Below are 13,778 nucleotides of genomic sequence, written 5' to 3' on the forward strand. Positions count from 1 at the left end.
TAGGTAAAGATCAGATTTCTTGTAGTGTCTAGGTGGAACTATACAATTGTCCTGGGCCCCTCCAACTCAACGCATCTGCTACCACATTGGCCTTCCCAGGGTGGTAAAGGATATCACAATCATAATCCTTAACCAACTCCAACCAACGCCTTTGTCTCATGTTCAGATCCTTCTGAGTAAAGAAATACTTCAAACTCTTATGGTCACTGTATATCTCGCACTTTTCCCCATACAGGTAATGTCGCCACACCTTCAGTGCGAATACCACTGCTACTAATTCCAAATCATGAGTAGGATACCGCTGCTCATACTCCTTCAGCTGCCGCGATGCATAAGCTATAACTTTCTCACTCTGCATCAACACACAGCCTAAACCCATCCTTGATGCATCACAGTAGACTACAAACTTTCCTTCCTCCAAAGGAAGACTCAGCACAGGTGCAGAAATAAGTCGTCGCTTCAACTCTTGGAAACTGTTCTCACACTTCTCTGACCAAATAAACTTCTAATTCTTCCTCGTTAACTCTGTTATTGGTGAAGAAATCTTTGAAAACCCCTCTAAGAATCGTCTGTAATAACTTGCCAACCCAAGGAAACTCCGCACCTCCAAGGCATTCCTTGGCCTCGGCCAATCTCTTACTACTTCTACCTTGGACGGATCCACCTTAATCTCTTCTACTCTAACTATATGCCCAAGAAAAGTCACCTCTGGCAACCAAAACTCACACTTCTTAAACTTGGCGTATAACTGATGATCCCTTAACCTCTGTAAAACCTGTCGAAGATGCTGCTCATGCTCTGCCTCTGAACTGGAATATACCAAGATGTCGTCGATGAAAACAATGACGAACTGATCCAAGAAGTCCTTGAACACCCTGTTCATCAAATCCATAAAAGTTGCCGGGGCATTGGTCAAACCAAAAGACATGACCAAAAAATCATAGTGCCCATACTGTGTCCGAAAGGCCGTCTTTAGTATATCCTCATCTTTGATCCTCAGCTGATGATAACTAGATCGAAGATTAATCTTTGAGAACACCGTCTTTCCCTGCAGCTGATCGAACAAGTCATCAATCCTTGGTAGAGGATACTTATTCTTGATAGTCAACTTGTTCAATTCTCTATAGTCTATACACATCCTCAAAGTCCCGTCCTTCTTCTTAACAAACAACACTGGAGTGCCCCATGGAGAATAACTAAGCCTGATGAATCCCAAATCCAAAAGTTCTTGCAGCTGTATCTTCAATTCCTTCAACTCTGCTGGTGCCATCCTATATGGTGCCCGTGATACTGGTTCTGTCCCCGGTCCTAACTCAATCTCAAACTGAATCTCCCTGCGCGGCGACAACCCTGGTAGATCCTCAGGAAATACATCTAAGAACTCACACACCAATCTGGTCTCTCCTGGCCCTGCTGGCATAAGCCTGGTGGTATCCACTACACTAGCTAGAAAACCTATACATCCACCCTGTAATAAGTCTCTGACTCTCAATGCTGAAATCATGGGTACGCGAGGTCCAGACATCGCACCCACAAAGACGAAAGGATCCTCGCCCTCAGGCTCAAAAGTCACCATCTTCTTCCTACAGTCAATAGTAGCCCCATACCTGACCAACCAATCCATCCTTAAGATCATATCAAAATCCTCCATATCTAACTCAATCAGATCCACCGAAAGTTCTCTACTATCAACCATCACTGGCAGTGCCCTAATCCATCTCCTAGAAACTATCAGTTCCCCCGTAGGCAATAAAGTCCCAAACCCTGCAGTCCGATATTCACTAGGTCTACACAATCTATCAATCACTCTACTAGAAACAAAGGAATGTGTAGCACCAGAGTCAATCAATACAGTAAAAGGAGAGCCAGCGCTAGAAAGCTGACCTGTAACTACCGAGGGACTAGCCTCGGCCTCCGCCTGAGTCAAGGTGAATACTCGAGCTAGGGTCAAGCAATCCACCTTTCCTGCTTCACCTTTCTTCACTGTTGGGCAATCTTTCCTAAGATGCCCCACTGTTCCACACACAAAGAAAGCCTTGGCTCGACACTCGCCCAGATGGTGTCTCCTACACCTCGGGCACTCCGGATAGGTCCGCCATGCTTCGTCGCCACCCTGACGGCCACCCTGTCCACCCCGACCCCTCCTATCAGGACTAGCAGCGGTCGAAGTGTCAGGAGTCTTTCTCTTGAAGTCACTGGGGCCTCCGCCCCTACCTGTCCCTGAATAAGGAAGCACCACTCTGCGGTCCTCATGTCTTACCGCACTTTCTTTCCAAATCTTGTTCTCCGCTTCCTCAGCGGTAAGAGCCTTCTCAACGTCCTGGGCATAAGTTTTTCCTCCATGTACCGTTGTAATTCTAACATCCCGGGCTATCATAGCATTAAGCCCCCTGATAAATCTATCTTGCCTAGTAGCATCAGTAGGCACAAGATCTGGTGCAAATTTTGCAAGTCTGTCAAATTTTAGGGCATATTCAGTAACAGTCATATTGCCCTGCACCAAACCCACGAACTCATTAACTTTTGATGCCCTAACGGCAACATTGTAGTATTTCTGACTGAACAAGTCTCTGAAGCCTTCCCAACTCAAAGCGGTAACATCCCTGGCCTGCGATGCCACTTCCCACCAGATGCAGGCATCCTCTCTCAACATATAAGTGGCACAGGACACTCTATCATGCCTCTCTACTCTCATGAAATCTAGAATAGTCATAATCATAGTCAGCCACTGCTCAGCCTTCAGTGGGTCTGGTCCACCCTCAAAGATTGGGGGCTGCTGCTTCCTGAACCGCTCATACAATGGCACCCATCTGTTCCCAACCTCCCCCGACTGTACAACTGGTACCATTGCAGGTGGCACGATAGGGGCCGCACTCCCTGATGGAGCCTACTATCGCAAAATACGGCTCTGCTCATCTTGGCTGTTCAACCGAGCCTGCATATCTGCCATGAGTTACTGCCAGTTCTCAGGGACTGGCGGAGGAATATGGCCTTGGTCATCACCCTCGGTTCCCAACCTAGTCCCGGCTAGTCGCGTAGATTTTCTTGGACGCATAGCTATCCAAGTCAATCTGCAATCAACGAATCGGCAGTCAGACCATGATGACAGGATAAAAGCTTCTCCAAAGTTCACCAATGGTGCATAACCAATCACAAACAATCAACATATAGGCATTTATCCACATGCACCGGCTGCTGATAAGCATGCCCCAATCTCATCACACAACAACTATAAAACAAGCATTCATTCATACACAATATGCAATTTAATCATCCAAATATTCATTTACATGCACGGCGATGCTAATAAACATGTCTCAATATTCTCACACAACAGTCAAGGGCCAGGCCCTATCAGTATCTCATGCTCCTTATTAACCCAACAAATAACAACAACCATAATTCATTCCAGGCATATAAGCATATAAACACATCTACACATTACCAAACCCTGAATCGAGCTTGTCTCTAGCAGCGAATGTACATGTCAAGCCGGTCTTCAGGAATCCTTAAACCTAGGATGCTCTGATACCAAGTTGTAACACCTTGGATAGCTAGGACTGCTACACTGTGTACTTATAAAGGTGCAGGACTTGCTAATCAAGTCATTTAGTGAAAACGTGTCACTAAACCATAAATGTGCTAGGGTTAAAATGGTTTTGGCTTCAAAAGATACATTTTATATATTCAAACAGATTTACATATGGGATCCCAAAAAGGAACAGTGTTTAAAAGTTGGTTTACAAAATTTCCACAATACAGACTACCGTCAGCCACTCTAAGGCAAAACAGATATTTATAGCGCTTCTGTTCCTGTTATCCTCTCAACCGTGGCGGCTGAGCAGCTGGTCATGTACATTCCGCTCATAGAGCTCTCCAAGTCAGGGCTGATCAAGTTTACCCTTGCCTTTACCTGCACCACGTAGCACCCGTGAGCCAAGGCCCAACAAGGAAACATAATACACATCTCAACAATTATAGCAAGAAAATAATCCTTAAAGCAAGATCAAACACTTAACATTCTACATTAATCACATGGCATATAATCGGAATCAAAGATGCAACCAATCATTAATAACAGCCAAGTCACATAATAACTAGGGTCGACAACATAGGCCGCACCCTCTGTTTATCCCACTGACTCCGGCCTGCTTAAACCGAGCTCAGTGCATAATAAGCTGTCCTCGGCTACCAGTGGCTGAGCCGCGCCCTGTGTGCAAGTGTAACCTTTGGCACTCTTAGGCCACTCGTTTACTGTTTACATGGCATAATACCATCCTTTCAAAGCATACATATTAGGGAACCCATAGTCCCACTACAAATACACAACCGGGTGCAGTTTTCTTACCTTTGGCTTCCAAGTGTACTAGCTACGAGCGATGCTCCTTGAGCGCAATCTGATCCCCGAGCCCTAGCTTAGCACCTAGTCACAACCAAGATAAAGGATATCATCAACAATATTAAAAGAGCTTCTAGACAAAGTTCTAGTCTCTGGAACATTGAACTTCGCCAAATATGGTAAAAAATTCAATCCCGAGCACCCTAGGTTAAATTCCCAAGCCTAGATTCTCAAAATCCCAAAAGCTCTTAAGGGTCGCGGCATTAGCCACCCATGCCGCGGCATGGCCCCAACAAGAGGCCTCCCAATGCACAAAAACAGACACGGGCCGCGGCCCTTCTCAAACCATGCCGCGGCCCGCCCTCCTTCCTCAGCACACATCAGCTTCGAATGGCCGCGGCTCACCAAGAACTATATCGCGGCCCGACCCCTTTGAACCCAGAAAAACCTCCATTTTTTACTCTCAAACCTCATGCAAACTCATCCTAAACTACCCCAATTCCACAACTCAATTATCCAAAAACTTCCCACAAGATTCCAGCAACATAACCCAGCTGAACCCTAGACTAGAAACCCATCATAAACCTATTTCAATCATTGAAACTATCTAACTCAAGAACACAAAACCCAGCCATAGAAACACTATAATTCAGCCATTAAACCTTGAATTCAAGCTTACCTCAACTGCAAAACCACTCCTCCAAGAGATTTCTGGCTAACTTCCAAGGTTCTAGCTTCAATTTAATCTTCAAATCCAAAACCTCTTAGAACACACTCAAAAACACAGAAATTCAACCACAGAAAATGGGATTCAATGCTTACCTCAACCTTGATTAAGTTCCTTTGACAATCCTTGAGCTAATCCTCTAAATCCCAGCTTTAATCTTCAGAATTCCAGCCTCAATTCTAAATTCTATTGTTTTTTCCTTTTAGAGAGAAAGAGAGAAGGAAGGAGAGGGTCGGTCTATTTTATGTTCCACTATTTTCTAAAATTTTCTTAAGTCTATCCTTAAGCAATAAAGCTAATCCCAAAGCTCGGGGTACCAAAAAACGTCCACGAGGGCAAAATGGTAAAATTCCCCAACGTTCCCACCTAGACTTCCTAACCTCAAATATATCTCCAATTATTTATTTTCATAACCCGGTACTAAATAACCGTTCAATACCTGAAATACCCCTTGACTTGCCCAAAGTCAAATATTAACCCCCGTTGTGACTTTCCCGCTATCTAGCTCCCTAGGATCGCCTCAAGTCGCCTGCTGCAGATTTACCCACATAATAATGTGGTTCTCGCAAATATAACATTTACATTTTTATAATCATACAAGCATGCTTATCATGTAATCATGCATTAAATCAATAAATTCATACATAAACCAATTATGCCCTCCTGGCACACTAATCCAGGCCCTTAAGCTATATTAGTGATTTTGGGTCATTACATGTTACATCTCAGACATGGTTTTATAAGGGCATAAAACCCAACAAACTCCCACTTGCCCTTTTAAAAAAATAGGACATGTTTTTTTAAAACCATTCATTCTACATGCTTCACAATTATGCTTTCTACTCATATCTCTGTAAAGAGATATGAAAGATTGTCTTCCGATGCTATCTTCATCACCTTCACATCATGCCTTCGCCACACATCCATGATAATGTGATACTTTCTCTCTATATGCTTTGCTCTTTTGTGGCTTCGAGGTTCTTTTGAATTCACTATTGCCTCATTATTGTCACTAGACAAAATGAGTGATTTATCAATTTTTGGAATAACACCGAGATCTGTATAGAACTTTCTTAGCTTGACTATTTCCTTAGCCATCACAGACAGAGCTATGTACTCAGCCTTCAAGGTGGAATTTGAAATGGTAGATAGCTTATCGCTTCTCCAAATCATAGCTCCACCCCCAAGAGTAAACACCCTTTTGAGAGGTAGACTTTCTATCATCAACAACAGTCTAAAATATGAATCTGTATAGCCTGACAAGTTCAAAGATCCAATGGAATAGACTAACATATAGTCTCTAGTCCGTCTAGCATACTTACCGCTATCTATTGTTCATTTTCAAGGTTTCACTGGCTCTTGCTCACCACTCCCACTGCATAGCAGATTTTCAGTCACAACACACAACATAGCATATATTAGACTTCTAATTACAAATGCATAAGGAATTCGTTTTGTCTTTTCTTTCTCTTGTGGAGTCTATGGAGACTACTACTTAGAAAAATAGAGTCCATGTCAAGACGCTAAACATCCTTTCTCATAATTTGTTACAGAGTAACGTCCAAGCACCTCACCTAAGTAGGTCACTTGAGTTAAAGCCAAAATTCAGTTCTTTTTATCCCTGATGATCTGGATACCAAGAACATGACTTGCTACAGTGAAATCTGGAATTTCATTTCCAACCAGTTCTTTATGTTTGATAATTTCTTGACATTGTTTCCAATGAGTAAGATATCATCTACATAAATGATTAAGAATACCACAATGTCTTTTCCCCCAAATTGGTTAAACACAAGGTTGAACTAAATTTTATTCAGAACCACAGGTCTTAATGTTTCCATTAAACCTTAAGTTCCAGGAGCACAAAGCTTGTTTAAGTCCATAGATTGACCTACTCAGCTTTCCGACTTTCCTGTCTAGCTACTTTAAATCCTTCTGATTGATCCACGTTAATGGTCTCATCAAGATAGCCATTAAAAATTCTTCTTTGATGTCTATTTTCCTTATCTCTTAATCAAGATTTGTGGCTATGCATTATCGGGATTGCGGACCCAAAGGTATGATAATAGTATACTAAATGAACTTTAACATGGCTACTGGAGAAAATTTTTTCTCTAAGTCAACTTTCTCTCTTTGTCATGAGTCGAGCCTTTAAATGTCTCAACCTTTCCATCAGCTCCTCTTTTCTTCTTATAGATCCACTTGCACCCCATGGGCCTAAAGTCTAATGGAACATCTACAAGATCTCAAACAAATTTAGAGTACTTAGACTCAATTTCCTGGTACTTGGTTTCGAGCCAAAAATCCCTTCCAGACATGCTCATTGCTTGTTTAAAGGCCAATGGATCGTTGTTACTTGTGTCCCAATCAGCTTATGGATTTAAAAACTATCAATCTCATAGGTATCGAGTTCCAAGAAACCCTACCACTACGATGAGGCACCGTAACTTTCTGACTTGGATTAGTGGTTTCTAAATCTACCTTGTTTTTCATCAACTTGTGTCGGTGAGGATGGAACAACAGTTTATCATTTTTCATCCAATACTATTTTCCTACGGGGCTTGAAATTCATTATGTAGTCATTATCCAAAAGAGTAGTGTTTGTAGAGCCAAACATTTTCTTGTCTACTGGACTATAAAACAAAACACCCTGAGTACCAACAAACAAGCAAACCTCAGTTCGTTATTCTATCTTTCCTACTTTTTTCCTCAGGACATGAGTAGGACACCCCCAAATTCCATAATGTAAAACAGGTTCACGCCAATTCCATAATTCTAGTGGTGTCTTGGAGACAGCTTTGAGACGACACAATATTTAAAAAATGTCACATGCGGTCTAGGTAGTATGTCTCTAGAAAAGATTTGGGTAAGAAGTCGGTAGAGTTGAATATCTTATCATAGAATACACATTTTCATGAACGTGTGATTCATGCCGCTCAGCAACACCGTTCTATTGCGGAGTCCCTGGGGCAGTTGCTTTAGACAATTCTCCAAGTTCAATTAAATGATCTTGGTTCTGATTATCCAAATACCCTCCACCCCTGTTGATGTTGGAAAAACATTTCATGGGGTTCTCACCATAAATTAACTTTTTTAGAGATTAGAGAGAGCATGGGATGTGAAGCCTAGAGCTACGATTATCAACTAAGTAGAAATTAACGCATTGCTTGAAAAACATTTATTAATCAAATTTTTAGAAATAGCATAACATACAAAATATTTTGAGATAAGCAACATACTAAAACACTTATCTTCTATTTCTTAGGTACTTTAACTAGCCATGAACCCTTGTGTACCGGTAGGTGAGAGTTACAAATATTGCAATGCCTTACTAATCTAGGACCAATACACTATTTGTTTAAAAGAGTGCTTAACTCAATAGTCGATTCATTTAGACTTAAATGTGTAATTAAAGTTATTTAAATAGGTTAGGTACTAAAACTTTCGGCCAAAAGAGTGTTTCTTTTCATTAAACGAGTTCAGTATATACATGGGATCCCAAAAAATTGTTTATAAATAGATACAAGGTAAACAGAACACAAAATAGTCGTCTTAAGCAGCAAAATGAACTATGATCCTAGATCCTCAAAAGAAGTCTCAATCGTGGGGATCGAACAAGTCGCATGTGTACACATCGCCCACGAAGCTCTCTAACTCATTGCTGGTCCAGCTTCTCCTTGCCCTTACCTGCACCACGTAACACCCGTGAGCCAAGGCGCATCAAGAAAATAAAAAATCAACAAAACAGATAATCAACAGGTTATAAATCATTAATAGCATAAGATAATCCACAGGTTATAAATCATTAATAACATCAAATAATCCACATGTTATAAATCATTAATAGCATCAGATAATCCACAGGTTATAAATCATTAATAGCAACAGATAATCCACAGGTTATAAATCACTAATAGCATGCTTAGAAGTTATAACCAACACTCAAGCAGGCATTCAATCCATCTATGCAACTGTAGAGCCACACGAGCGCATCCAATAGTCCTTTCTTTCAAGCGGCTATAGAGTCGTACAAGTGCATATCGCACCCCCAGATTGGCCCAGCCATAACGACTTGCATTCCACATGTTAATGCCAACCACGATGATAACTCTATAAAATAGAGTTATCTCACCACTTTTTATGTACTAATTGTTGCTTAATTCTTGAGTTGTTAATTAATTTATTAAGTTTTTAAGTAATTTTGAATTTATTAGGTTTATTTTATTTTTATAGATTTTTGTGTGTTTTTATAGTTATTTTGTTGTAAAATGTTGTAGTTAATTATTTGAATTATTGTTGTTTAATTTGAGGTAAAAAGGTGTTGTATTATTGAAATTAAATGTTAAATATAAATTAAGTTATAATTAATATTTTCAAAAAATTAAATTGATTTATTTTATAGTTGAAAATATTTTATTATGATTTACTTTATGTTTATTTTGTAGGGAAGTTATTGCAATTTTGGGCTTTGAAAAGTAAGGAAAAGAAGGAAGAAAAGTGGTATTTTTGAAATAAAATCCAGCCAGCCCAAAGCCCATCTCCTTGGCCCAAACCGAAGCTCCCCAAGTCATCCCACGCCTGCCTCCTTCAGCTTCTCTCCAGCAGCCTGCCAGCACCCTTCCACCAGCTGCCTCCTGCGCCTATCTCCACCAAAGCACCCCAGGCCCAGCTGCTCCAAACATCATGCCAAGCACCAACTCCACCCAGGCCTCCAACCCGCCAGCTCCCCAATTGCCTCCAATTCCTCCAAGGCCAGCCAGGCCCACCACGTGGCCTAATTCACCACTGCCTTCAACAGCCCAATTCGGCCCACTGAAGCAAGCAGCAGCCAACTAGCCACCAAAATGGCTGCCATTTCCCCATTTTGAGCCCAACAATGTACCCTTGTCCCTTTGTCTCAAAATACCACTTTTTACCCAAACTTTTCTACACATTTTACCCCAAAACATCATTATTACACCCTATAATTTACCCTTATTTTCCATATTATAATTAATTAGATTAATTTAATCAATTTAATTCATTTAAATTGATTATTTTAATACCTCGTTTTTTGGCTATAAATAAGGGATTTGGTGTGCATAGTTTGTGAGAGGTTACCATACCACAAGTTCCACACTTTCAAAATCCTCTCTATTCTCTTCATCTTCTTCTTCTTTTTGGTTATTTTCTATGTATTTTTAGATGAACAATTTGGGGGTTCATCCTCCAAATTTTCCTATTTATGTTTGTAATTTTTAGTTTGTATTTGCTATTCTAGTTATGAGTTTCTAATCTTTTTAAGATTATTAAGGTGATGATGAAACAATATGTAACTAGATAGTATTTATTTTGTATGTTGATTTCCCATTTTGTGCAACAAAGTTTATGGAATTTTCTTCTTCAAATATCTTCTTTCATCTTAAATATCATGTATTTTGGATTGTTAGCACATATTTACACTTTGTTCTTCATTAGTACAAAAACATAATATTCTTTGTGTAAGATGTGTCATTAAATTGTACACATCCATGCTTAGAACAAAAATATTATGTTTTACCTTATAAATAATGTTCATTGATTTATTTGTTATTTCATTAGATTGATTTACACTAAATTCTTTGAAATTATAATTTTGAAAAGTGAAGAAAAATCTTATCTTTTTAGAAGTAATTTGTGCTTAAAATTATAAATCTATTTGGAAAATGATAGTTTGATTTATTTTAACTATCACTAAAACTTGGGAATCAATGTACTTATAAATATTATTGAACTTATATTTTGTGGATTCTAATCCTTAATAATCTTATTTTACCATCTTTACAATTATTAATTTAGTAATATATATTGTCTTTAATTTCTATATTATTGTCTTTTATTTTATTTTCATTATTCAAAAATCTCTTCAATCTTTGGAGCTAGGTTAGAATTTGTTAATTTTGGTTTAAAATAGTTTTCTTTTCGATTTTAGACAACTCATTTGGGTTCGACATCCTTGCTTACACGATCACTATTCTATATGAACGATTCGTGCGCTTGCGATTTATAAATATTTAAAACATACCCGTTTTGGGTTAACCAAGTTTTTTGGCGCCGTTGCCGGGGAGTTGCAAGAAAAGAAACTAAATTTATCTCAAGGTTAATAAATTCTTCTACTAGTTATTTTAATTTTTTTGCACTTAAAAAAAATAAAAAAAACTATATATACAAAAATAAAAAAAATATTTATTTATATAAAATCTAAAAAAAAAAAGATAAAAAGAAAATTTGGGACAGTTCTACCACCCATAAAAAAACTTACCTATATAGTTATATTTATTGTTTTGTTTTTATATAGTTGACGGCACTTGTGCCTCCTATCTATCTTTTTTTTTAAAAATTAGTTGACGGCATTTGTGCCTCCTAACCCTTGTTGTAATTTTCTTTATTTATCTTGTTGTTATTTTTATTTTATTTTTGCAAGTTACTAGTTGATGGAAATTTTGCCTCCTAGTCTTTTATTTTATGTTTTAGTTGATGACACTTGTGCCTCCTAATTTTTACCTTAATTTTGTTATGGTTGATGGCATGTTATGCCTCCCTACTCTTGCCTAATTTTTGATAATCTTATTTAATTTTGTCTTATTTCTCTTTATCCTTTATCATATTATTGTGAAAAAAAATACTTGAAAAAAATATATAGACTTGAAAAGAAAAAAAAAACTTAAATCTTGTCCTAGCTCTCATTTTCATTTCTTAATATTGTTTTTGTTATCTTAATTTTTTTTTTCATTTTAATTTTAATTTTTGTATTTATTACTCTTCTTAATTTCTGTTGTTATTGTTTTTCTTTTAAATATATATATATCTCTTGAAATGGATCATTTTAATTATAGTTGGAATTCTGAGTACAACTATTATGAGCAATCAAATTTAAATTATGGAGAAACTAATAATATGTATGACATGCATGAATCCTTTGATATCCATTTTACACCCACCTATAATTCAAATTTTTCATTGAGCCATACCCAATCTCCAATTAATCAAGGGCATGAATTCAACATGCCTAATCCAAGTCATGCCCAATCCGACCTATCATGTCCTATTGAACAAGAAACGAGCTCATATTTAGAGGATACCCTACAATAGTTCATGCAATCAACCTACCAAATCTTACTAGTCTAATCTCAGTCAATCTCAAAAATTGAGACAATAGTAGGACAACTTGCAACTGTTATAGAGTCAGAAAAACAAGTTTACCCCAACCAACCCATTCCCAATCCAAATAGTCAAATTGAAAATGAAAAGGAGAATGAAGTTGTTGAAGAACTTGTAATATGCATCCAAACCCCAAATGAAACAAAAGAGTTGGATGATATAATTTTCGAGGCTCATGAGGAAAATGAAAACGATATAATTATATCTCAAGAGCCCATAATTGAACAAATTTGTATATTTACTCAAAATGAAAAGGAGCCCAATATAGATATGCAATTTTCTTATTCTATTGATATTCTCTTAAAATTGCATATTTCTAATTTTCTTGTAGGTGTGATGTTATTAATTATTATTTATGGCATTTGCATCAAAGTCATAACTCACTCTACAAATAAAATTTTACACCATTGATTGGGTGTAGGTTAAAAAAAAAAGTATAGTCGAGCTAAAGACTATAAACTAAAGCGCCTTGTGGGAGGCAACCCATACTTTCATATTTCATTTTATATTTCACTTTTGTTGTGTGTTATGTTTCATGTTTTTCAAATTCCAAAAAGCTTGAAGGAAACTTCTTACCCAAAAAGAAAAGAAGAGAAGAAAACAAAAGAGTCAAACCAAGGAAGCATTCATCAAAGGGAGTAGTTCTTAATTTTTTCTATTTTATTAAACATTGAGGACAATGTTTCATTTAAGTTTGGGGGTAATGTGTATGTATTTTTCTTTGTGTTTATGCAGGTTTTTCATTTGTTGTAAAATTCAAAAAAAAAAAAATTTGTTTTTCTTTTTGTTTTTATGTGATTTTCATTTGTTATATATATTTTCTTTGTGTTTATGCATGTTTTTCATTTGTTAAAATTATTATTTTCTTAATTTGTTTTTATGTGATTTTCATTTGTTATATATATTTTCTTTGTTTTGTTTGAAAAAAAATATTGGTGATTTTTCATTTTCTAATGTTAAGAATTATGATTGAAATTGTTCTTAGTTCTTAGAAAAATATAAATAATTATTAAGCTTTATTTTTAATTTTTAAGTTAGTTTTGTTTAAATATATATTTTTCATAATATGTCACTTTTCTATTCTATTCGAATTTGTGATATTTGGATATAGTTTATTTAAACATTAAATTCTTACCCAACGGCGATGGCCACCACTAAGGGTTGCGGCACCCCATTAGGCAGAGAGCTAACCCATAATTTTTTTCTCATTTTGACATGCGAAACTATGGCAATCCGAGGGAAACCCAGCCTCGAGAACCTTCTAATGGGTCGCGACGCTCTTACCCAGAGTTGCGGCGCTAACGCGAGAACCCATAATTTGCAAGTTTCAAATATCGCAAATCGACCCAAAACTAACCCTAAGCTCAAATTCACCCCACCAATCAACCACAAACTAGTCCTACAACATCAATATACCCAAAAATACACCCTAGCACTACCAAAACACAATACCCAAAGATTTCTAAAAAGTACACCAAAAAAACTCAAAAGCTTCAAGAATCGGGATTACCTCTTAGAAAAACGAACTCCCAA

The sequence above is a fragment of the Humulus lupulus genome, chromosome 1 (genome assembly GCF_963169125.1).
Source record: "Humulus lupulus chromosome 1, drHumLupu1.1, whole genome shotgun sequence".
NCBI classification, from domain to species: Eukaryota; Viridiplantae; Streptophyta; class Magnoliopsida; order Rosales; family Cannabaceae; genus Humulus; species Humulus lupulus.